Source organism: Crinia signifera, chromosome 1 (genome assembly GCF_055691185.1).
Source record: "Crinia signifera chromosome 1, ASM5569118v1, whole genome shotgun sequence".
Taxonomy (NCBI): Eukaryota; Metazoa; Chordata; class Amphibia; order Anura; family Myobatrachidae; genus Crinia; species Crinia signifera.
In genome coordinates this window covers 282,052,605-282,075,562 of record NC_139217.1, presented here as the reverse complement: position 1 = coordinate 282,075,562, position 22,958 = coordinate 282,052,605, and the positions used below count along the sequence as shown (strand labels likewise).

Genomic DNA, 22,958 nt, shown 5'->3' with positions numbered 1-22,958 from the left:
TGTGCTACTGCCATCTCAAAATGGCGATAGCCCAGGGACCCAAAGCGATGCTGCCCAATGTTGATACATCGAACAGCATCGCATCCCCTATAGAAAAAATAAATTCTACCACAGGCACTGCAATACCACAAGCTGCATATAAGACTATAAAGATGATCAAATACAGGAATGTCCAGATAGGGTATATTTCCTCCAGAAAAGTTTTCACCCGCACATAAATTCCAAGATTCGTTATATATGGAAAAAAGAGGGGTGAGAATATACAATAGTGTAATACTGTATAAATACAATGTTCTCCTTTGGTGCAAACGGAGACTATGGAAAGAGTGTTCCCAGAGATATTACGGGATCACCTCACTCGTGCAATCTTATAATATTGCTCACATGTATGCTTTTGGTGCTTCCCTTAGCAATAATAATACACTGACAGCAATCTCGTCGACAATTGGTTGGAGGTGATGATAAGTATAATAGCCTCCTCTGATGTCTGTCTGTCTCTCTTAGTTACCAGACTGACCTTATAACGAGAATGTCCATTTCAACAAGTGGCGCTGGGGCCATTTCAGCTGCAAACACATTTGCAGTGTCTGATTTGGATGTGTCCAGAAAACAGTGGTGAAACATCTGTGCTTTTGTAGCTACCTGCCATTACCTTTCCCAAATGGTCATTAACTGTCACTTATTTTGTGAATAACCACTGCCTGCATCTGCTGCCACTAATCATAGTAACTGCATCCGCTTATGAATTTGAATCATTGTCCAGTTTCTTATATAGCGCATACATATTCTGCAGTGCTTCACAGAGAATATTTGAACATTCACATCAGTCCCTGCCCCAGTGGAGCTTACAATCTATATTCCCTACCACATGTACACGACAGACATTCTAGGGTTAATTTGTTGGAAGCCAATTAACCTACCAGTATATTTTTGGATTGTGGGAGGAAACCGGAGTACCCAGAGGAAACCCACTCAAGCACAGCGAGAATATACAAACTCCACACAGTTAGGGCCGTGGTGGGGCCGTGGTGGGAATGGAACCCATGACCTCAGTGCTGTGAGTCAGTAATGCTAACCATTACACCATCCGTACTGCCCCAATATGGATCTTTATTGTTTAGATAGGATAATTATATCATGGGATTGGCTGCTTATATAGTTTAAACAGGAAATGGACATTACTAAGACACACTTGCCTTGAAACAGACTTCAGTGGGGGGTTGAAAGGTGTTGGGGTTCAAGCGGATTGCCTGGTGCTATGACTATCTTCTGGGATGGCTTACCAGCAGAAAAGGAAAACAGTGGACCAACCTGGGATGCCTTCTCGTGATTTTTGACCAAACCATCGGACTTAGAACTGGTGGGGGCTCTTCGCATGTGCGAATATGTGCATGAGCAAATGCCTTTGGCAAGTATCATACAAGCTGAGGCATTTTCACAGTTGGGGGTGCGCAGGGTATAAGCCAGTGTTTTATGGGAGTACCCCCCAAAATTCTGGTCTTTCCCCTGGGAAAGCAGGCGTGTCGATGCCTGCGTGCGGAGGGCGGACTGCAGCGGCCATCTGAAAAGTATTGATTTACTTTTCAGACCGAAGGCTGCAGAAATCATTCGATGGTCAGCGATGCATGCTAGCAAGGGGAGTCAAGTGGCAGGGGAGGGGCTTACCGGACTCAGACCTGTTCACTAAGTTGTGTATACTCGCAGCCTAGCAACAGATCTGAATCAGATTTCACTGCTGCTGCTTGTACTTGTCCAAATCATTGCCAGTTCAGGAATCTCTGCTTAGATCCATATTTTATTTGTGTCAATACCTATATTTTTGTTTTCATCTATGCTCCCTATGATAATTCATGAATACCCAACTATATTATTGGGCATTCATGCATGTATATATCCTCTGCTAGGATATGGAGCATCCTCACAACATCCTCTGTGGCCCATTTACCATAGGATCGCATATGCAATGTCCCGATTTTCATGCGGGAGAAGTTGGGAGTCCCCTGCCTGCTGCTTCTCTGCTCAGCAGCTGGGAATAGACATCTACTCAGTGAAACAGAAGGGTGATGGCTATGCCCCCATCTCTGTGATGCCATGCCCCCTTTTGTAGCGGTCATGCCCCCTTTTCAGATGTGCACGCATCCTAACCAGCAGGGTCACAATGTTGGGAGGTATGAAAATGGAGAGAGGGAGCTGTGAAGACAGAGATTGGAGGTAGGAGCAGATAGGGACTGGGGTTGGTGTGTGGAGTTTGTGGGCTAAAATCGGTCACAGCTGAAAATGGAAGTAAAAACTCTCACAGCTCAAAGTGAAAGTACAGGGCAGAAGCCGTCATTTTGACGAGCTTTTAACTAGTACTTAATATCTGTGGCTAACCCAGTGGTTCCCAAATTTTTTAGAACCACGGCACCCTTGAGTATCAGAATATTTTTCATGGCACCCCTAGGTCAAAAATTTGTTGTCAATAGATTTAGAAAAAATATTAAATCAAGTAAATTGTGTTTATAGGTCATCCTTAGGATCAATTATATAGCGAGGAACCAGATTTGCTTTTGTTTGCCCACATATTTCATGATTAGCGGCCATTAACTGGTTTTTCCTCAGGCATTGCCCATAACTATTATGAATTTGTCCTAGACCACCAATCCAAGGCACCCCTGCAAGTGTCCAGAGGCACCCCAGGGTGCCTAGGCACACAGTTTGGGAACCACGTGGTATGGAAAGAAGTGCGTCAGGACTAATTAGCCAACGGCAGCAGGCCGGGGGGGCTTGTCCGGCAGGGTGGCGGGGCAGGCGCGGGCAGCGCACACTCCAGCAGCGCCTACTCCAGGGCGCGGACCAATGTCGGGCTGGGCCAGGGGGCAGGGTGCCATATGGCCCCCGGCACGCTTACCCAGTCCCTGTCTGCGGCCCGCACTGGACCTCCCGCGCTGGCCGCGGCTTCCAGAAGCAGAACACGGCCGCGGCTACAGGAAAATGGCTGCCGGCCCCCTGCACTGAGGACATGTACTCAGTGCAGGAGGCCGGCGGCCATTTTCCTGTAGCTGTATCCGTGTTCTGGAAGCCGTGGCCAGCGCAGGAGGGCTGGAGGAGGTCCAGCGCGGAGACAGGGACTGGGTAAGCGCTCCCCCCCTCCACGCTCCCCCCAGCAATATCTAGCACTGTGGGGGCATATCTCCCCCCCTCCCTCCTCCCCCCAGCAATATCTGGCACTGTGGGGGCATATCTGGCACTGTGGGGGCATATGTGTCTGGCACTGTGGGGGCATATGTGTCTCTGGCACTGTGGGGGCATATCTGGCACTCCACGCTCCTCCCCCCGGCAATATCTGCCACTGTGGGGGCATATCTGGCACTGTGGGGGCATATGTGTCTGGCACTGTGGGGGCATATGTGTCTCTGGCACTGTGGTGGAATATCTGGCACTGTGTGGGAATATGTGTCTGCCACTGTGGGGGCATATCTGGCACTGTGGGGGCATATGTGAATCTGGCACTGTGGGGGCATATGTGTCTGGCACTGTGGGGGCATATGTGTCTCTGGCACTGTGGGGGCATATGTGTTTCTGGCACTGTGGGGGCATATCTGGCACTGTGGAGGCATATGTGTATTTGGCACTGTGGCGGAATATCTGCCACTGTGGGGGCATATCTGCCACTGTGGGGGCATATCTGCCACTGTGGGGCCATATGTGTATTTGGCTCTGTGACGGAATATCTGGCACTGTGGGGGCATATCTGGCACTGTGGACATCACATTGTGCGGTGTAATGGGCATCATGGTATGGGGCGTAATGGGCATTACGGTGTGGGCAGCATTGGGTAATTGCCATCACAGTATGGGGTGTAATGGGCATCAAGGTGTGCGGCATAATGTGTCATTAGCATCACAGTGTGCTCTCATTTAAATGGGGCGTAGCCCCCTACGACGGTGTGAAGAGCGCCCGTAGGGTGCGATGAATCACCTAGTATGGATAGAATCATCTATGCTGTTTTGACTGCACTGTGGGTATGAAATCAATAAGGCAGACAATAAAGTGCTATAAATGGAACGTTCTGCTGCTGCTGCTGCATATAAGCTGAGTCCTTTGCTAGTGCTACATTGCATAGAGAAATGATGAGAATATCGCCCTCTTAAGAGGAGGAGTCGCTCTACACGTGCTGGCAGTACATAAGCGAGGTACATAAACAGAAGGCTCTCTGACCGATAATAACCCCTCTGTACAGCACAGCTATAAAAGGAACTCCGGGTAAAAACCGTAGACTTTTTTTTTCTCTCGGAGGCAGAGAGGGGGAGATACTGTGCAGGGGATGCGGCCAGCAGCACATCATATACGCCTACAGCACACAGGGGGAGAGCATTAGAGGAGCTGCTGCTGCTGTTGGTCCGGAATAGGGAGACCCGGATCCCATGTATCTGGCTTCTGTAGGGGGACTCTTACCACTGGCTCTGTGCGAGGGCAGCTGGTCCTCCTTCCTACCAGGACCTACTGAGACGGTGGCAAAGGTAAATACTTTCTTATTTCTGCTCGTGATTATATAACTTCACCTGTGATGGTGTTGTGTGTTTTTGTTTTATTTCTTCCTTTTGAGTGTTTCACAGAGCCAAGAGGATCAATCAGCACTGTCATCGCTGTGCATCTCTTCTGCCATCTGCCAGTGGCTAAGCTGCTGTAGGTGGCAGACATCAGTCATGGGACTGTCACTTTGTGTCATTGTTCCAGGGTTCTCTTGTAATGTCCGAGGCTTATGTCCGGCTCACTGGCATTGTCAAGGTCAGATGGGCTCACTCTGTGCAGCTTGCTGTTACCTGGGCACAGGGTGGTAACAAAGGAGCCTCTGTTACCAGTGTCGGGGCTTACAGTGGGAGTGGGGTCCTGGATCCCAACTTTAGTTTTCCTGTTATTATACACAATATCATAGATCTCTGGCTGATGGCCCTGAGTGCAGCCCGTGTTGTCTATGGGATCCTTTGTTTACTTCTACCTGGCTGTTATTGCTCAGGACCCATTCTCAGGGCTCTAGATTGTGCTAGACAGTCAGTAATGTATAGTGTGTGTGTGTGTGTGTGTGTGTGTGTGTGTGTGTGTGTGTGTGTGTGTGTGTGTGTGTGTGTGTGTGTGTGTGTGTGTATATATCTATCTAATCTATCTATATCTATATATAATTATATATATATATTATATTCTATGCGTATTAGGCTACCACTTTATATATTGTGACACCTTGTAGCAATCCTATGTAAGATAAATGGCTGACATGATGGATTTATCAGTGAGTTGTTTTGCAGGACTGCTGTAGGCAGAATGTATGGTTACACAACACATCCCACCCCAGCATTTGCCATATACAACAGCCTGTGTGATATAATAATGCACCTTATGGACGTTTTATTCATTTTTCAATATACTATCTGTATATAAACTCAATGACATAGGACCTTATATATGTAGATGGCTGTTTTTGCTCTGGAACCCCCCTAATGCGATACACAATATTAGGTTACGGTGTATAAAATAGCACTATGCTCTGTTGAGAACTCTGATGTGTATTGTTTACCTATTCGCACTGTATTATTGTATATTAGGCGCGATTCTAGCTCTCCTCTCTGCAGCTAGGCAGGCGCCGGAGCTGATGTGGGGAATGACCGACAGTAACCTCTCCTCGGAGTAGGCACTCTCCACCGAGCTACACTTCTATAGCACGGGGAACAGGAGGGTTATCCATAGAATGGGGCACCCAGCATCATAATCTAATGATCACACAGAAGATGTGTTATACTATAATGGTCTTTGTGTTCTACACAAGCCTAAAGTGACACTAATTTATCAAGAATAGTGTCTGTTGTAGTTTCCCCAACTTCACCCAGCAGTCCTTTGTTCTGCCACATTAATGTGCACTGTGTGTACATAGTGATATACTGCTGTACTGAACCAGGATGGTGTACTCTGCCTGTATCCTGTAGAAATAATTACATGTACTGCAATTCATATTAAAGTAATAATCTAGACTAGTTTTCGGATATAACTGAGATAGCATATGCTCTAGGTTCCAGAAACTCACCCATTTACAGTAGGTCCCATATTTTTATTGATACTTTTCAAATTATTTGATTAATAATGTTTATTTGTTAGATTTTTTTTTTTTTTATAAAACAAGCTAGGTGCAAACACGGAATGATGCCAGAAGCGTACTAACATCGTTCACGAGTGTATTAAACGTTAATCTTGCGTACACAGGGGACGATTTGATACACTTCACAAAAGATTGGTCTGTGATCTTCCTGAAACAAGATCATATACCATCGCTAACGATCGGCGAGTACGCGCATGCACGGAACGATTGGTCGCTCACATCGATCGGGAATGCCCACATTGTCCTTCAAATCAGCTCCTGACTGTTAAGTTACAGGCTGGGTTTAAAAAGGGACAGTTAGGAGCTGATTGGCAGGTGATAAAGTATTAGGCACTTTATCACTTCTGCTCCCTTATCACTGCTTCATACATCTACCCCTGAAGTCTAATCTTCTCTGGTGCTGTACAGTAAACTTTGCCGAATTTTGGGCATTGCTGCTGAGGTGATGTAGAAAGCTTATCAGATTAAATGGACATTTCATGTCACGTGGAGCCATTTTCTTCGGTACACTTTGTGTTTGTCTACTCTTCGCCCAGTGATAACTATTTTACACTATATAGAGAATCTCGCTGAAAACCGTAAAGGCAAAAGCACTGCGCAATTGTCTCTATTCAGCAATAATGTTGTTTTTAATATTTTTAGACATAAACACAGTGGGTTTTCATTGTATATTGTTTATCCTGCTATTCAGGGAAAAAATTCTCAGGGACTGTGTTAACTGTTGTTCCTGCAAAGTCCTTGCAATCAGTGTTTTGGGTTGTCTTCCCTGCCTTGAATACATATAGTTTCCTCTATCACATGCTCCTCCATCTCTACAGTAGAGGTTCCACGGAGGAGCGTTAATGGAAGGGGGGGGTGCAGTATGAATTGAAGTCAGAGAAATGCATATATATCTATCTATATATATATCTATCTATCTATATCATATATAGATAGATAGATAGATATGTCCCATAGATTGTAAACTTGCGAGCATGGCTCTTCTACCTCTACAGTATGTCGGTTTGTTACCGCTCAGTTTTTTTTATCTTGGCTTCCAATTGTAAAGCGCAATGGAATATGCTGCACTATATATAAACCTGTAAATAAATAAATACATTTTACAAAATGATGTCATTATACTGCCAGAAACACTAGCATTGCAAATGAGGGGTCAGGGGATGTATGGAGAGAGGATATACTTTCAGCCAGCTGCTGGTCCAAATGTCCCCGCAGTTTTCAGATGAAATAAGTATTTGTTTTCATATAACGTCATTCTGAGATGGTGTTATATAAAAAAAAGCTTTTACGCATTTTTTGTATGCTAACTGAATAGCAGGAAACATTACAGAGCCCTCTACAGTGCAAGCTGAGTATCAAACGGGGAAGATAATCTCTGGTAACCCATTGGTAAATAGTGGGGATACTTAGCTTATGCGTCAACACTCATTTTTTCAAGATTTAAGTAGAATTGTGCTGGAGGAGTAGAGCTTAAGTGATATATGACGCCATTGACATGTCTGCTAATAACGATCTTACGATCAAGGACAGAATGTTCTGGGCACTTGGGTACTTGGTTACCTGGCTTTGTGCAGTCCTTGGGAAAGGACTATTCTGCCATGAGTAGTTCAGATGGTGTACTGGTTAGCATTACTGCCTCACAGCACTGAGGTCACAGGTTCCATTACCATCATGGCCCTAACTGTGCAGAGTTTGTATATTCTCCCCGTACTTGCGTGGGTTTCCTCCGGGTACTCTGGTTTCCTCCCACAATCCAAAAATATACTGGTAGTCTAATTCGCTCCCAACAAAATTAACCCTACAATGTCTGTATGTGCATGTGTATGTGGTAGGGAATATAGATTGTAAGCTCCACTGGGGCAGGGACTGATGTGAATGAGCAACTATACTCTGTAAAGCGCTGCGGAATATGTATGCGCTATATAAGAACCTGTTAATAAATAAATGAGCAATGCAGTAAAATTGCCATGCAAACTAATGGAGTATGGATATTGGTACAATAAGATGACCGTTTATTAAATATTTAATAAAATATATGATATATAAACAAAAGACTTTACATAATTTTGTGAGAATACAGCAGTTGTAAAAAGCCCCAGAAGAAAAGTTGGAGATAAGGGGAGGTCATTATAGAGTACAACAGCACACAATATAGGAACAACGTGAAGATCTTTGTCTGCATAGCAACATAGACAAAGGATGTTTTTCAGAGTTTGAGGAAACCCAGGAGGTTGCTGGAATGCTAGATATTGCTATGACCTACGTTTCTTAATGTTCTCAGCATGTTCTATATACCAATGATGGGAATAGCTTTCATTGTGTTTACTTTACAGCAGTTGTATTTATGAAGTGATGTGATGTTTGGAAATGTATCGCTACATGTGAATCCTTATAATTACTAGTCATGCATAATATTGGTATGAGGGAAATATTTCTCACCAGTGCCCAATTCCATGAGAATAGTCATGCCAGCCGGTGGTGTTTGCAGAATTTAGATTTATCAGTACAAAAAACTGAGATGATCAATCATGCTGTAGGTGGCCATTTTGTACTGAAACATGACATATTTAAGCATACAGGTTTATTGCACTATGTAGCTTGCACCAGTAATTAATCTTAATTTGCAAATGAATAGGCTGTGTAGTAAATGAAGTCCAACTTTATTAAGAATTAGATGGTTTAAGATGCCAAACTTGCAGTAAGTAATGAAACAATTTTAGGAATGAGTTTGTAACAGATTGGTGAGAACACTGTACACAAATTTATGGAAAAGGAGATGCGCTTCTTGCAGCTGGCAAAAGTGCCTGTGAAATGTAAATATGTTTGATAGGCATTACTACTAGTGTTTTAGAGCTCACTAAACTTCCCAATACATAATGCAATTTAAAAATAAGGGAGTTAGATGTATTAAGCCTGAAGTAGTGATAAAGTTGAAGGTGATAATGCACAAGCCAATCAACTGCTAACTGCCATGTTACACACTGGGTTTGAAAAAATGACAGCTAGGAGCTATTTGGCTGATGCGTTATTACCTTCCAGTTTATCACTTCTCCACGCTTAATACATCTGCCCCAGAAATCCTATATCACTGTGGCAGTGTTATTGCAACAAACCAAACACCCTTTACATGTCACATGTATTTTATATGGGTAAATTCAAATGCTACTGGTATGAATCATGACCCTATTTGAACCAAATGATCCATATGAAAGTAAAATACTTATTTTTCTTCTTTTGAATTGCTGTAATTGTTTGGCATATTTTATGCACTAGTGTATGGGTAACATTGAATAAATACATAAATCATCTGGAATCCAAATAGGGAAAACGAGTGGATATGTATATTTTTTATCACATAGACGCATACTACAGTAGCAGGGTTTTTAAAAATGTCAATGTTACCATTTAGCTCTAAGAACAAACATGTTGTGCTTGTAAGTAACACAACAGTGAAGTGGACAGCTCTTGAAAAGAAAGGTTTAGACAACTCATCCCTTGTCTTTATATGTACTATGTGACCTTTTAGCCTTCATTCAGTTAGACATAGTTTCTGTAGAATACCTTTCCCTTCTAATGTAAAAATTCAGATTTTGGAGTTGTAAAACTTGAAAAGTATAGGTATTGCAGCATAGTGTGTGGCAGATAGGTGGCGTTAGAGATCCAAACTGTACTTACCGAACTTCTGTATTAGGCCTTTACTGACACGTGTTGAGAGTTGGAGGCTATTTTAATGTAGAGTTATATAGATAGACTATTTGTTTTTGGCATTGGTGATTGTATTTTTCCTATATTTCTGTTTGTGAATGTATAAAGTAAATAACTTTCAGATCAAAAACTAAAATGAAAGAAATATACATGCTGCTACCGTACGTAATGATCATTTCTCTGGCCTGGGTTCAGGTGGATTGAAGGAATCTTGTGAGAGACCGCAAAATCACCAACAATTTCTAGAGCCTCCTGGATTTTCTAGGAAAGTTGGCAAATAGGATTTATCTGCATAAACCGGTAGTTCCATGAAAGCAATAGTAATAGAACCGTGGGTGGGGAGTTCATCCAAGTGCTTCCTTAGTGGGGATTAAAATGAAAGTCCGCTAACTGCAGTCAACAACTTTAAGTTATAGGAAAACATTTTTGTATATAAACTATGTATTTTAGATAGCTAAATTGGTAGCGAATGTAAAATTAGGCAAGACATATTTTGTAGAGTAGTTGGCGAGTGTTGCCTTCCGGACTATTGTCATTCTTTCTCAGTGTACAGTATATTCTCTTTATTAGATGCTCATTATGATTAATCAGGAAAAGGCTAAGTGCTCAGTCTGTGTGGTGACATCACACAGACCTGTCTTGCCAGAAGGAGCAAGGCTTGCCAAATCTGAGCACGTCATGTTTACAAACTGCTGATTAAAATGTGATTTAAAAATACTTCAAGGTATGATATTTCTTGGCATGTAAAGTTGCTAATTGTCCTGAAGTAGTCCCTGCAATCTTGCCATGCTATTAAATCATGTGCATTTAAGCACACATTGACCATTTAAAAACAGATTTTGATATTCTGAAGTTCAGCCAGTGGATCAGGTTTACTGAAAGAAGTGTAGCCATTTAGTACAGCTCTCTCTGGGGACCATTATCCATTTCCTCTCTAATGTCATCTATATAGGAGGCTCCATCCAGCTTTCAATGTAGTGTAACAGACTGAAATGAATAAAAGCAATTCCTTGCCAGCCTTCTCACACCTTGGCTGAACATATCTCAGCTACACCTGCTATGTTGGACACCGTAGTTTTTTCTTTTTTCTTTTTTACAATGTTTTTTCTTTTTATTGTTCAGTTTCCTAAATGACACAACTATATACCAACACTTACTGTACATAAAATGATAGCGCATATTCATTTTTACACTACCAGAACATTGATCATTCCGTTCTTCACTAGCATTGTGCCACTGTGTGCCAGCAAACCCCGCTGATGGGGATTTGATCTGACGTCAGTACAAATCCCTTTCATTCAATGGTGTACCCGACGTATAGTAATTTAGTAGTTGCTGAGTTTAAATTGTAAGAGTCAAAATGTAGTGTCTGCTTCTGCTGTCTGTATTATTGGCCTTTTACAAGCAGTGGTAGCAGTGACGAAGATTATAATAATAATAATCATCATCATAATATTTTCATTACAAGATAAAGGCCGTTAAATAATTTACATTGAGTGCCTTTCAATAATATTTTTACATTTTCATGTAAGTTATTTAAGAGTAGTAAACAGTTATTTAATAAAACAACTAGCATTATAATATTTCTTCAAAATATACTATATTTCAAAACGACACATAATAGCCAAAAATGACTTATATTTTACTGTTTTTGATGTCATATTTACTTGTAATAAGGATATGTGATCTTTTTCAATCATAGGTTCTAAATTTGGAACACTCGCATTAAAAATCTGGTCGCCAGGAAGCAGAATCTGGCCCCCGGTATCTGTCGAGCTCAGCAGTACTAGGACATTTACTTTCAGTACAATCCTGCATCTGGATTGGCCAGTGGCCAATGTTCCAATGCTATTCTATCGTCAGCCACCGCCAGGGGCGCTCGTGCGCTCATGGCAATGAAGCCTGCCAGGGGTCCCTGCCGCCTCCCCCACCATCACCGCTGGTCCCCCTTGCCACCTGGACACCCCCCCCCCCCCCCCCCCAAACTGGGCAGTATCTCCCTGAAGCAGAGATGGGCAGGGAGACGCTGCCCAACCGCCGTGATACTGGGACGCACGTGCACGTGAGACGCCCACGCGTCCCAGTCCCGAGCGCCGGGCAAAGTTGAAGCCCGCTCCATCTGTAGTAGTTACAGATCAAGACCATAGGTGACACGACTGTATAATAATTTTACAATGTGTGCCCACTTTGACTAGCTTTACCCAGTGCCTCTAGACTTTGCAGTGTCTCCTGGCTGATCAGAAGATTAGCTTTCTCAGGCAGCAGGAGTTTACCATCCCCTCTGTGTTAAATGTAAATATACCATACCTTAGCATTAGCACATCTGCCAGTAAAAGTTGTTAACCTAAAGGTCAAAAACCACATTGCTCTATCATTTCACATCTCACATTCTAGATAAATATAGAACACTACAACACAGAAGAAATGCTACTAGTTGAATATTTAGATATATTGTTTCATTGTACAAATCAGAAATGTTGATATTCTCTTTTTTTTTTTTTGCAGTTTTGGAATAAATTAGGAATATTAGTGAGTTTTCCTGTTAGAGTTCTGGTCAGGATTTTATTTGTGAGAGTAAATTCTGATTTGGGCTGACCATACACTTTTACAACTATCAACCCTTAACCTAAATTGACATTATTTTACATCACAAGTATGCTCTCACTCTCAGGCTGATGCTCTCACTCTCAGGCTGCATGAGTGAGAGGGCAACTGGTGGGGTGAAATATTGCAAATGAACTCAGAAAAGAGACTGCTCTGTGACAGGTGCTTGTATGCCTCCCACTTTGCTATTTCCCAGATTAGGAGCAAGAGAGGGGTTCGGTGAATAACTCCCCAGCACCTACTTTCAGACTAGATCCTGCTTTTCTGTAGTTTCATGCCCTTTCTGCCACTAATAAACAGGAAGGAAGATGTGCTGTGATTGAGTAACACTGCAGGATCCCTCCATATATTTTTCATATTAGCGAAAACAGTGTACCGCCTTTTCAGTACTTACAGTAAAGCCATGACTTCAGTCATTTTCTAGCCACATCTGACTAGGGGTGGACATCAGAAGCCTGCCATTGAATGGTTACTGGGTTTCTAATATAAAATCCAGTGATGCAATGGGGTGTGGTATATGGTCCCGACAGTCGGGATCCCAACAGTCATTAGGCCGACGTCGGGATCCCAACAGTCATTAGGCCGACGTCGGGATCCCGACTGGCCGGATTCAGACAGCATGGCGAGCTCAACAAAGCCGTGGCTCGCTACGCTCGCCACATATTCTATTCTCCCTCTATGGGGGTCATGGACCCCCACGAGGGAGAATAGCCGGTGCCCGTCGGGACCCCGAGTGTTTGGGTTTTGACTGTCGGGATCCCGACGTCGGGGTAATGACTGTCGGGATCCCGACAGTTGGGAAACTGTCCGCTACCCATGCAATGGGTACTAGTCATTGCATCTAATAATTTTGATACCATAACATTTGAGGGTTATACTGTGCCCCTGCGCAGAAACATATTCACAGCTTCCTGGTGTCCACAGCTTTATAGAAGCTGCCATCCATAGGATTGGCACCCGATCTCCCATCCAAAGGGACGGGAGATCACAGGGTGATAGTCAAATTTTGGTTTATCACGCCCATTAAGGTCGGTGTAGACACGCAAAGTACCTAAACCTGACTAAACTAATGGGTGCGATGATAAATCGTTCACTATCACTGGGGGAAGCAAGCAGAAAAGATGTCTGCGCGCCCGTCACCAGATACATTTGAATACCATCAGCGGGCTGGCGCCCAACATTTGAATTCCCCACTTCGTGTCTGCCAAGATGATAATGCAGATATAGAAGATTGAATGGCTGTATGTATGTAAGATTATATACTGCGTTTACTGTTCTGCATCTGTGTAAATGGTATGCGAAGATGGCTAAATAAACCTGCATCTTTAACACAATTTTTTTTTTCAAATACAGTATTAAAGTAGGTTTCTGTTTCTATGTAGAGCAGTGGTCAGGGAACTCGGTCCTCATTACCCCACACAGTGCATGTTTTGCTGGTCAGCAGGTGCACAGGTGTACTAATTACTCACAGACATTTTATAAGGTTCGCAGGTGGAGTTAATTATTTCACTTGTGATTCTGTGAGGAGACCTGGAAAACATGCACTGCGTGGGATAATGAGGACTGAGTTCCCTGACCACTGATGTAGAGGGTGGTATATAAGTGTATAAACACCTATATAAAAAGGAAATGGGTAAGGGAATATTAAACCAGTGTCGACTCATATGAAATTGGATTGGGGGAACATTTTTAAGGTATATTACCATTATAGTGGCCATCTTAAAGATGGCCATCTTAGATGCAAATCGGTTCTTTTTAATTGGTAAGGTAGTCAAGTACTGTAACATCAAACAGATATTTTATAAGAAAAACAATGGTGTTATTTGTTTTACCAAATGTTTAGTTGTCTTTGCATTTAAACTGTTTTCTTTTGCAGGTACATGTGAGTGATACTGTACGCCATTTTAAAATGCTATACATCAACTGTTAATTAGAATTTGTGCAATTTGCGAAGCGCAATCTCTTTCCAGCAGGACTGCCTGAGATGTGAGGGTTGTAGTTTATACACAGTGGCTGGACGGATAGTGGGGAGGTGGTACAGGTCCTGTTGGGGGGAGGTGTTTACAGCCAGAATTCCGATGTTCACTATACCGACATTATAATCTTGACTGCAGTCGGGATCCAGACTTATAGGGGCTACCCCCCCATTCCCTGGGGGTCTATGACCTCCATAATGGAGAATAGAACCTGTCAGCGCAGCAAACCACCGAGCCCCCAAGGGGCTTCTTTGTGCTCGCCCCACTGTCTGAGTACTGGCAGTCTGGATTCCAATGTTGGTATACTGGCCGTCGGAATCCCCCATTGTCGGCCCAACATACCACACCTTTTTGTGGTAGGGGTAGGGAAATAGCTAGGCAATGGAGGAAGGGGGGGAAGGGGGTTCAGTGGCAGTGGGGAGGAGTGTTGATTTACAGAGAAGTTTCAGAATTCACAGCGTTTTGCAAACAGCTGCAGGGTTAGTGGAAGGGGGGCACAGAGACCGAGGAAGTAACAATATCTTTGCGAAAGTGTCACAGAAGCTGACTCTGCAAAATCAGCTGCTTTTGGGAAGTGATACGTTTGTTAATGATACATTTTGAATGCCCCTGGAATGTTTTTTTTTTAACATAATCATCACTAGTAACAAATATGTCAAGATGAATTAGCCCATGTGTGTCATATAAGCAAAAATATACCAGAGATTGTGTATATTAGGCATTTACAAAATGCCCGTTTTTACGACACTCTTCATTTTATCTGCTTTACATTCTTGAGATGAAGTATTTTAACTCTCCACCATAGGTAACTTTGTCTGCCAGGTATTCACACATTAGCGTAACAGATATACTGTTATAGAATTTAAAGTAAAATGAATGCTTCTGAATTTTTTTAAGTATGAATTGTAATATGATCTCGTCCAGTTATAATGTTGGGTAGGTGTAGTGTTCTATGTCTCACAGCTGGCCCTAGGCATAGGCAAGCTAGGCAAATGTGTATGGCATTTAAAATGGTACAAATGGTAAATGGGGCCTGCATGCTCAGGTATCGTCAACAACACAAAAACCCCATGAAGAACTCATGTCAACCTTTTCTGTGTCGACCTTTTGTGTGTGGTGACCTTTTGTCACTAGGCCTTGTATGTGTCATCATTTCAGTGTTGACCTAAACATTGTCCACCTAATGTATTGCACCTTACTCAACTAAACAAGATGGCTTCTTAATTGAATGTCATAAGTGGTGCAATGTTGGACAAGGCAAAATCCCTTAGCTGAGAATAAATCATTGCATTAAGAAATAAGAGCTGGAAAGGGGTGGGGTGGGGTGGGGGTTAAACCGTACTAATCTTTGGAGAGCGATTAAGAGGTAAGAGATAAAGTACCAGTCGGTCAGCTCCTAATAGCCATTGTGCAGTCTGCATTTGATCAAATGAGTTAGGAGCTGGATGGTTGGTTCTCCGTTTATCTCCACGTTCTCTCTCTCCATGGTTTGATACATCTCCCCCCGTCAATTTATGATTACTGTACAGATGAAGCATGAAGCACTGATAATAGCTTTTCTAACGCGGAATAACAAATGACTGTGACCCTCTGCCATTCTGTTCTTTGGATATCCGGAGGGGAAAGGGGAGTGGTAAATGTGCATTTTAGAGTATGTTATGTATGACAAACTTGTGCAAACATGAATGACTCATTTCTAGATTATATGGTATTTGTTTCCAAATATGCATGTTTCAAAAGGCAGCATTGTATATAAGGCTTTATTGGAATCACAGCATTCACCTCAAACTAGAAATAGTTTTAATTCAATTATTATTATTTTTTATTCATATAAATTTGATTTCAATTTACTGTGTTACCATTTATGCCATTCATTCATTCATAGGCTAGAGGTAACAATTGTCAGTCATACATTTGTAAACCTTAACCTTCACACTGTCCGTGTTTTGACAATGGGCCAAATGTATTAACCGATTACAAGTGAGAAAGCGAAGAGTGATGAAGGACCAGACAATCACCTCCTAACTGCCTCTCCGCTTTCCCACTTGTTAATGTTGGTATAACTGATGGTCCCTGGACTTCCAGGTTTATGACATAGGAGTCTGTTTGCGCATGCTGAAGGCTGCAGGGGAGGTTTGGAGGGATCTGATTGGATCCTGCTGACAGCACCAATCTGCAAGCATTTGGATTTTAAATCCCAGCTAAGCGCCATTTCCACTGCACTGTTATCTGGTTTTACCCGCTAAAAATCTTGCTCCTAGGCAAAAATATCAGGTCACTAAACCCAGAGATTCCCGCGTTACCAATTACCTTCATTTTACCACAGTAGAAAATGGTATAAGTAAGCAAGTGAAAGGTCCTTCTTATATAGACAAGGGATAGAATCAATTTCAAATGTCCTAAATGTAACTAGTTCTAATTGCATGGATTCCTAAGATGTGTCATTTGTTTTTCTTCTGCCAATGTATTGTGAACAAAACAGCTGAGTCATCTGACTGTAAATGTTGTATGTATTGAGTAATAAAATAACACATCTCATTAACACAAAACTTGTATTTTATTATCTTTAACTTGGCAACATGTGGACACTTGGATTCAGATATATGTTTTCTCACTGTTCTGTTGTAATCATTTGAAAGCAACATTCTGATATATTTGCTGGCAGGAAAGGGTGGGATTGATACAATCATTGTGTGTCACTACTGTGGTAATCAGTGTGCGGGGCATATGGCATAATGAGCATGTGGGGCATATGGTATGATTGATGCCTGGGGCAAGTGGTATAATCAGTGTGTGGGAAAACTAGTGTATGATGTACATGGTAATATAATCTGTGCATGGGGTACATGGTAGTATAATTAATGTGGGGGGCACTGCTAGGCAAATCAGTGCATGGGCTACATGGCAGTATAATCTGTGTGTGGGACACTGCTGGGCAAATCAGTGCATGGGGTACATGGCAGTATAATCTGTGTGTGGGACACTGCTGGGCAAATCAGTGTATGGGGTACATGGCAGTATAATCTGTGTGTGGGACACTGCTCTGCAAATCAGTGTATGGTGTACATGGTAGTATACTCAGTGTATTTGGTACATGGTAATATAATCAGTGAGTGGGACGCTACTGGGAAAATCAGTTATGGGGTACATGGTACTATAATCAGTGTACAGAATGAGACACTGAAGGCAAAATCAGTGTATGGGGTACATGGTCATAATCTGTGTGGGACACTCCTGGGGAAATCAATGCAATGTTGAGATTCCCTCTATCGGGCTGTATGTCACGGTATTCTAAACAGCATCCCATCTGCCGGTCATCCAAATGTGATCTGGGAAAGAACTTTGCCTCTATTGGTTTTAGGAGGTTATTCTGGTTCAAACACTCCCCAGCGAGTTCGCACGGGGGAGCAATGTCTTTTTCCTGCGCATGCGCATTTATGTTCCCATGAAATCATTGGGCGTTCCCATGGAAATTAGGCAGTGACACAGCTGCCATCACCAGATGTCAGCTGCCCGCCCTCTGCCCGTACAGGGAGAATGCAAAGCTACGACACCAGAGAGTCTCGGTTTTGCATGTACCTTCCAAATCATTCGATAATTGGCGACCATCAACTGATTTGGCCCCCTCATCCAAGGCTGCCAATGGATGTTTATGCAAAAGATCCATTTGCAGCAATGCGGGGAACTCCCCGAGCAAGGTGGGGCTGAGCAAGCGGCGCTTAATCCACAGGCAATGCTGCAAAATTGGCAACGTTACGTGTGGACTAGAATAACCTCCTTCATACACATTCCAACTTCTATTTACTTTTCTACAAAATGTCCAATTTTATCAAACTGGGATGACTAAAATAAGTGATGTTACAGGTGTTCAAATTGGAAAGACTGATAATTAAACCAATCCACTGCTGTTTAAAAAAGGAGTTATCCCTTCACACTTTTGTTTGCATATGAATAATATTATTAATTTCCAACATTCATTTACCAAGTTATATACAATACAATTAAATGCAGTCGTAAATAAAACACTAATTAAATGTGAGACATCCTTTGTAATCACCTTTTAAAATTCACATGGAAATCCTCTTTCCTGCGGCAGACTGAAAATCCTAATACCAATTATTTTTATTATAATCTTTTATTTATATGGTGCCAGATGGTGACACAACACAATTATACATCAATATGTAGAATGACATAGTATAAGTATGAAAACAATTATACAACCGAAGGCAGGTTGGAGCATGGAGGAAATAAAGCGAATCGTACAGTATAGCATTTTTCTAGGTTAATAAAAGCAAAAATGATAAATTAGTGATTAAGTAAATTAGCCCTCAGTAATCCTGTACCCAACAAGTAGGCAGACAGACTGGATAAGACTCGCTGGGAAGGGATTGGAGACACAGAGGCACACTGGTGAAAAAGGGGAGAGAACGAAGGAATAGGGCCCTGCCTAGGAGGGTGGGGGGTAAACAGGGTTGTGAGTGGTTGAGTAATGAGCTATGAGGTCTGTTAGGCCCAGAAGAGATGCCTACTTGAATATACTGCAGTCCAGCAGAGGTATCCATAGCATTATATGCCAGTGACATCTTGTACTGTGTAATAATGTACTGTATCTCAGCTGTATAGCACTCTTAACTTGTGGTTCTGGCTACCTAGGAATCTAACTGGGGGCTAGATTCTCTAAGCATCAAAAGTGATAAAATGGAGAGTGATAAACAGCCAGCCAATCAGCTCCTACCTGCCATGTCACAGTCCGTGTTTGAAAAATGTCAGGCAGGAGCTGATTGGCTGGCTGTTTATCACTCTCCATTTTATCATTTTTGAATCTGAAAGAATCTGGCCCCTAGTAGGAGAAGCTGAGGCCTTGGCTTCCATGAGGACAGTGAGCACAGTAAGAACTTGTAGCCCCGAGATCTGACACCCACATTCCACACCACTGCTAGAGCAAGAATTGCAGGAATTATTTTCAACCCCCCCCCCCCCCCAAAAAAAAAAAAACAACAACAAAAAAACAACAGAATTTGGCCAATCACCTCCTCTTTTATCTCATTTTAATATCTTGGGAAAATAAGGCCATCAGGTACAGACACAGATGAATGATATCACATTATATGCTGTTATGTGCTATTTCTGGTCCTTGTGTATGACCCCTATGTTTGTAACATAAGATGCAGTGGAAAAGAATAATTTAATGAGCAAGCATAAAAGCCATTTCAATGTCAGATAGCTTTTCAGAATATCGATGTAAAAATGGCAAAGTCCTTTTTAGATACGTTCGATTTGCCAACAGAATTAGGCATCCAAAAATAGTATGTTATCTTATTTCACTGTCTTGGTATGATGTATTACTGCATGAACCTGTGCAATGGATGCTAATGAGAATCTGATAGCACGATGCTTACAGCTACTCGCTCACTGCTTTTGTTTTATAATTATATTGACCACGAATGCCCAAGCCTTCCATAGACGGTAACAGCAGTTCCCTTCCTGCAATGTGTGTAGATAAGTACTGGAAGATGCATGAATGATTATAAACATAGCATTGCTAAGAAGAAAAACAGGTCATAATAATTAATAATATCTATATTTTTGCACTTATAATATTCATATTTTCTGTGTCTGAATTAGAATGTGTGAAAGAAGTGTGATGCTCTTGTACACACAGGTATTGGAAAACAATGATACTATAGTTATAGCATTGACAAATCCTTGTACTCTGTCCTTGCTTTATCAATGGCATTAATTCATGTCTCTCATAGTTACTTCAAAGGAAGTTCCTGTAGAGCACCAGTGGAACTTACCAAGTGGCCATTTGTCATAATTTAATAGTAAAATAGAGCCCGTGGGCCCAATTCAGACCTGCTTGCTGGGCTGTGAGTTTTTAGAGCCCAGTGAGCAGGTAAAGGCCGCCCCATGCCGCCCCACTCGAGTGAAATCCCGCACATGATTTCGCAGCCATTCACACAGGGGGAAATCCATTTAGAATCACTTACCATCTAATGGATCCCTCCTGTTCGCAAATTCCATTGCAGCAAAGGCCATGAGGAGAAGGAGGCCTCCAAACGGCTGGGCAATGCCTGCATTTCTGGGGCACTCCCAGAAAACTCTGCAGTACCTACTCAGCTGCAATAGAATCAGAATCAGGCTGTTTGGGGCTGGAGCTGATGTCAGAGGCCCTCCCTAAAAATACCTGGGCATGCATACGTTTTCCCTGACACTCCCATTATATGGCCGGGTGCCAAACCCAAGCACCAGCCACCTGTCAATCAACTTGTGTATGGCCAGCAAAGAGTGAACACACTGGATTTTTTTTTTCAGAAAGGGCCTTTGCATGAGCACTACCGTCCATGCGCATGCGTAGTCAATCCATAATCGGATGGCCTGTGAAGTCGCAGCTGTTTGAATCAGGCACCTTTCAAATTAACTTGTGCATACTCATGTATAATGGATATCACGGAGATCAGTCACCGTTTACAGCAACCAGATGCACGTTATACAGATGCAGAAATCAATCTAGGAATATTACAATCTAACAATATTAAAATGGAATGTTCCCCTGTCTCCTAGTTTTAATGACTTATTAAAACATAAGGGGCATCTAATTTACATGTTACCCTGTGTGTGAAAAATGGCAGGAGCTAATTGGTTGGTACTTTATCTGTCACAATTCTGTCTGTTACAAATCTTTGATAACCTCCCATAAAGTGTTAATAATATCCTCCCATAAAGTGTTAATAATATATATGGAGAAAGAAGTGAAAGTCAAAATGAGATAAGGGGTATACAAATACACATTCCCATCTTCCCCCCCAAATAGTGAAGATTTTGCATAGGATAATATTTCCGTCGATGTACAACATGCTGTAGAAAAATGTGTTAATATGCATAGTCCCATGCGCTCGGTAATCCCATATTGTCTGTAATTACTATACTACACATTTTGTCACTTTCTATCTCTGTGCAGTTTATACCCAATATACACAAACTGGCCTAGCACCCACTTTATATATTATTTGCCCACTTTAGAACATCACATCATCCCCTATGGCCTATCTTGTCTGCACTGGTATGCTGTAGGTTCCACTGTGAATGTCTTGTACTATTAAAGATTGTATTTGACAGTAAATAATAATGCAAGGTTACATTTTTGTATCTAAAAAAAATAGTCTGACTGCTCAGATTATATTTGTTTACAATCTTTTTAGTGGCTCTTGCAGTGTTTGCGGCATACACACAGGGCAATTGTAGCCCTAGTTATAAGCGATCCGACTAGGTCACTTAGAAATTAAGCACGGATCATGGGTAAGCACCCCAGTCATAGTGTTGTGCGGTCCCGCGTATCGCCATCGAGGGGCTACATTTATACTGCATTCAGTATGAATCTAGTTATCACCAGTGTTCTCTCACCAGAGAACACTGACCATGCCAGATCGCTCAACACACATCGCTGGGGCATCGCTGTGTGCTGAGCGATCTGTGCTAAGCAGTATGGCTCAGCATAGACTAGAGGCTCCCTCACCCCGTGTGTATGGGGCATTAGTTTGTCACTTGTGTTTGGAGCAGATTAAACAACTATTCACCAAGTCAGCATATTTAGCACTTCAATGGTCAAGTAAGCACCCAGACATAAACAGGCAACAGGGATGGATACCAACTGAGGGTCACAAGAAAATGACAGAAAGGTCACAACATAATTAGGTCACAAGAAAATGACAGAAAAGAAGGTAACAACACAAGGTAAATGAACCACATGCAGGTTCAGAGCTTGTACCGAGTTGTAACATAAAATAATTGTAAACATAACGTTTCAATCTATTCCTCCTCTGAAATACTATATATAGGCTATTATGAGAACAAGTGGAGACATGGGTGTAACCAGAACTTAGTGGCCCCTTCTGCTCCATGGGAGGGTTCTATCCTCCCTCATGGCCAGATACACTAATGCCCCTTTCAGACCGCAATAAAAAAAACGGTATTTTGCCGATTTTTAACCAGTAATATGTGCGGTCTGAAAGGTGCAGAGTGATTTTATTGTTCCCCCCCCCCCCCAAAAAGTTTTTGGGAAACGGTAAAAAAGCAGGGTCCTACCCGTTTCAGACACGCTTTTTTTTTTGCTGTCTGAACAGGTCTGAAATGGTACCCAGGCAGCATTGAGCACTATTGGTCCCCAGCGCAGTGCATATTTAATGAACCGACCGTTCATTAAATATGTGCATATGTAATGAGCGGCCGACTCGTTAAATATGCACTGCGCTGGCTCAGAGCGGACCAGCTAATGCTCAGTGTCAGACCCTTACCCTTCCAGCATCCTGCAGCTCTCCTCCCTGCCTGCAGTGCGGGAGCTCCTGCTGGCATGCTGCTTTCCCACCGCATGCTGCTTTCACACCGCAAACATGCTTTAGACCAGGTATTTACATGCGATGTGAAAGGGGTTAAACTTGCTCTGACCCGTTTAAAAAACAAAACATTTTAAATACCTGGACTAAGCAGGTTTTGCGGTGTGAAAGCAGCATAAGCTTCAAAAGTGATAAAATGAAGAGTGA

At 42.4% G+C, this 22,958-nt stretch overlaps 1 protein-coding gene across 2 annotated transcripts in view; it reads left to right on the top strand.

Annotated features, from left to right (window-relative positions):
* The first annotated feature begins 4,189 nt into the window (after nucleotides 1–4,189).
* ABCA1 (ATP binding cassette subfamily A member 1) overlaps nucleotides 4,190–22,958 on the top strand; it is a 103,705-nt gene continuing 84,936 nt past the window's right edge. The window contains exon 1 of one of the 2 annotated variants that reach the window (XM_083184856.1): nucleotides 4,190–4,502. The gene's annotated coding sequence lies outside the window, so the exon portion shown is untranslated. The remainder of the gene's footprint in view (nucleotides 4,503–22,958) is intronic. The other variant, XM_083184865.1, reaches the window with a different exon arrangement.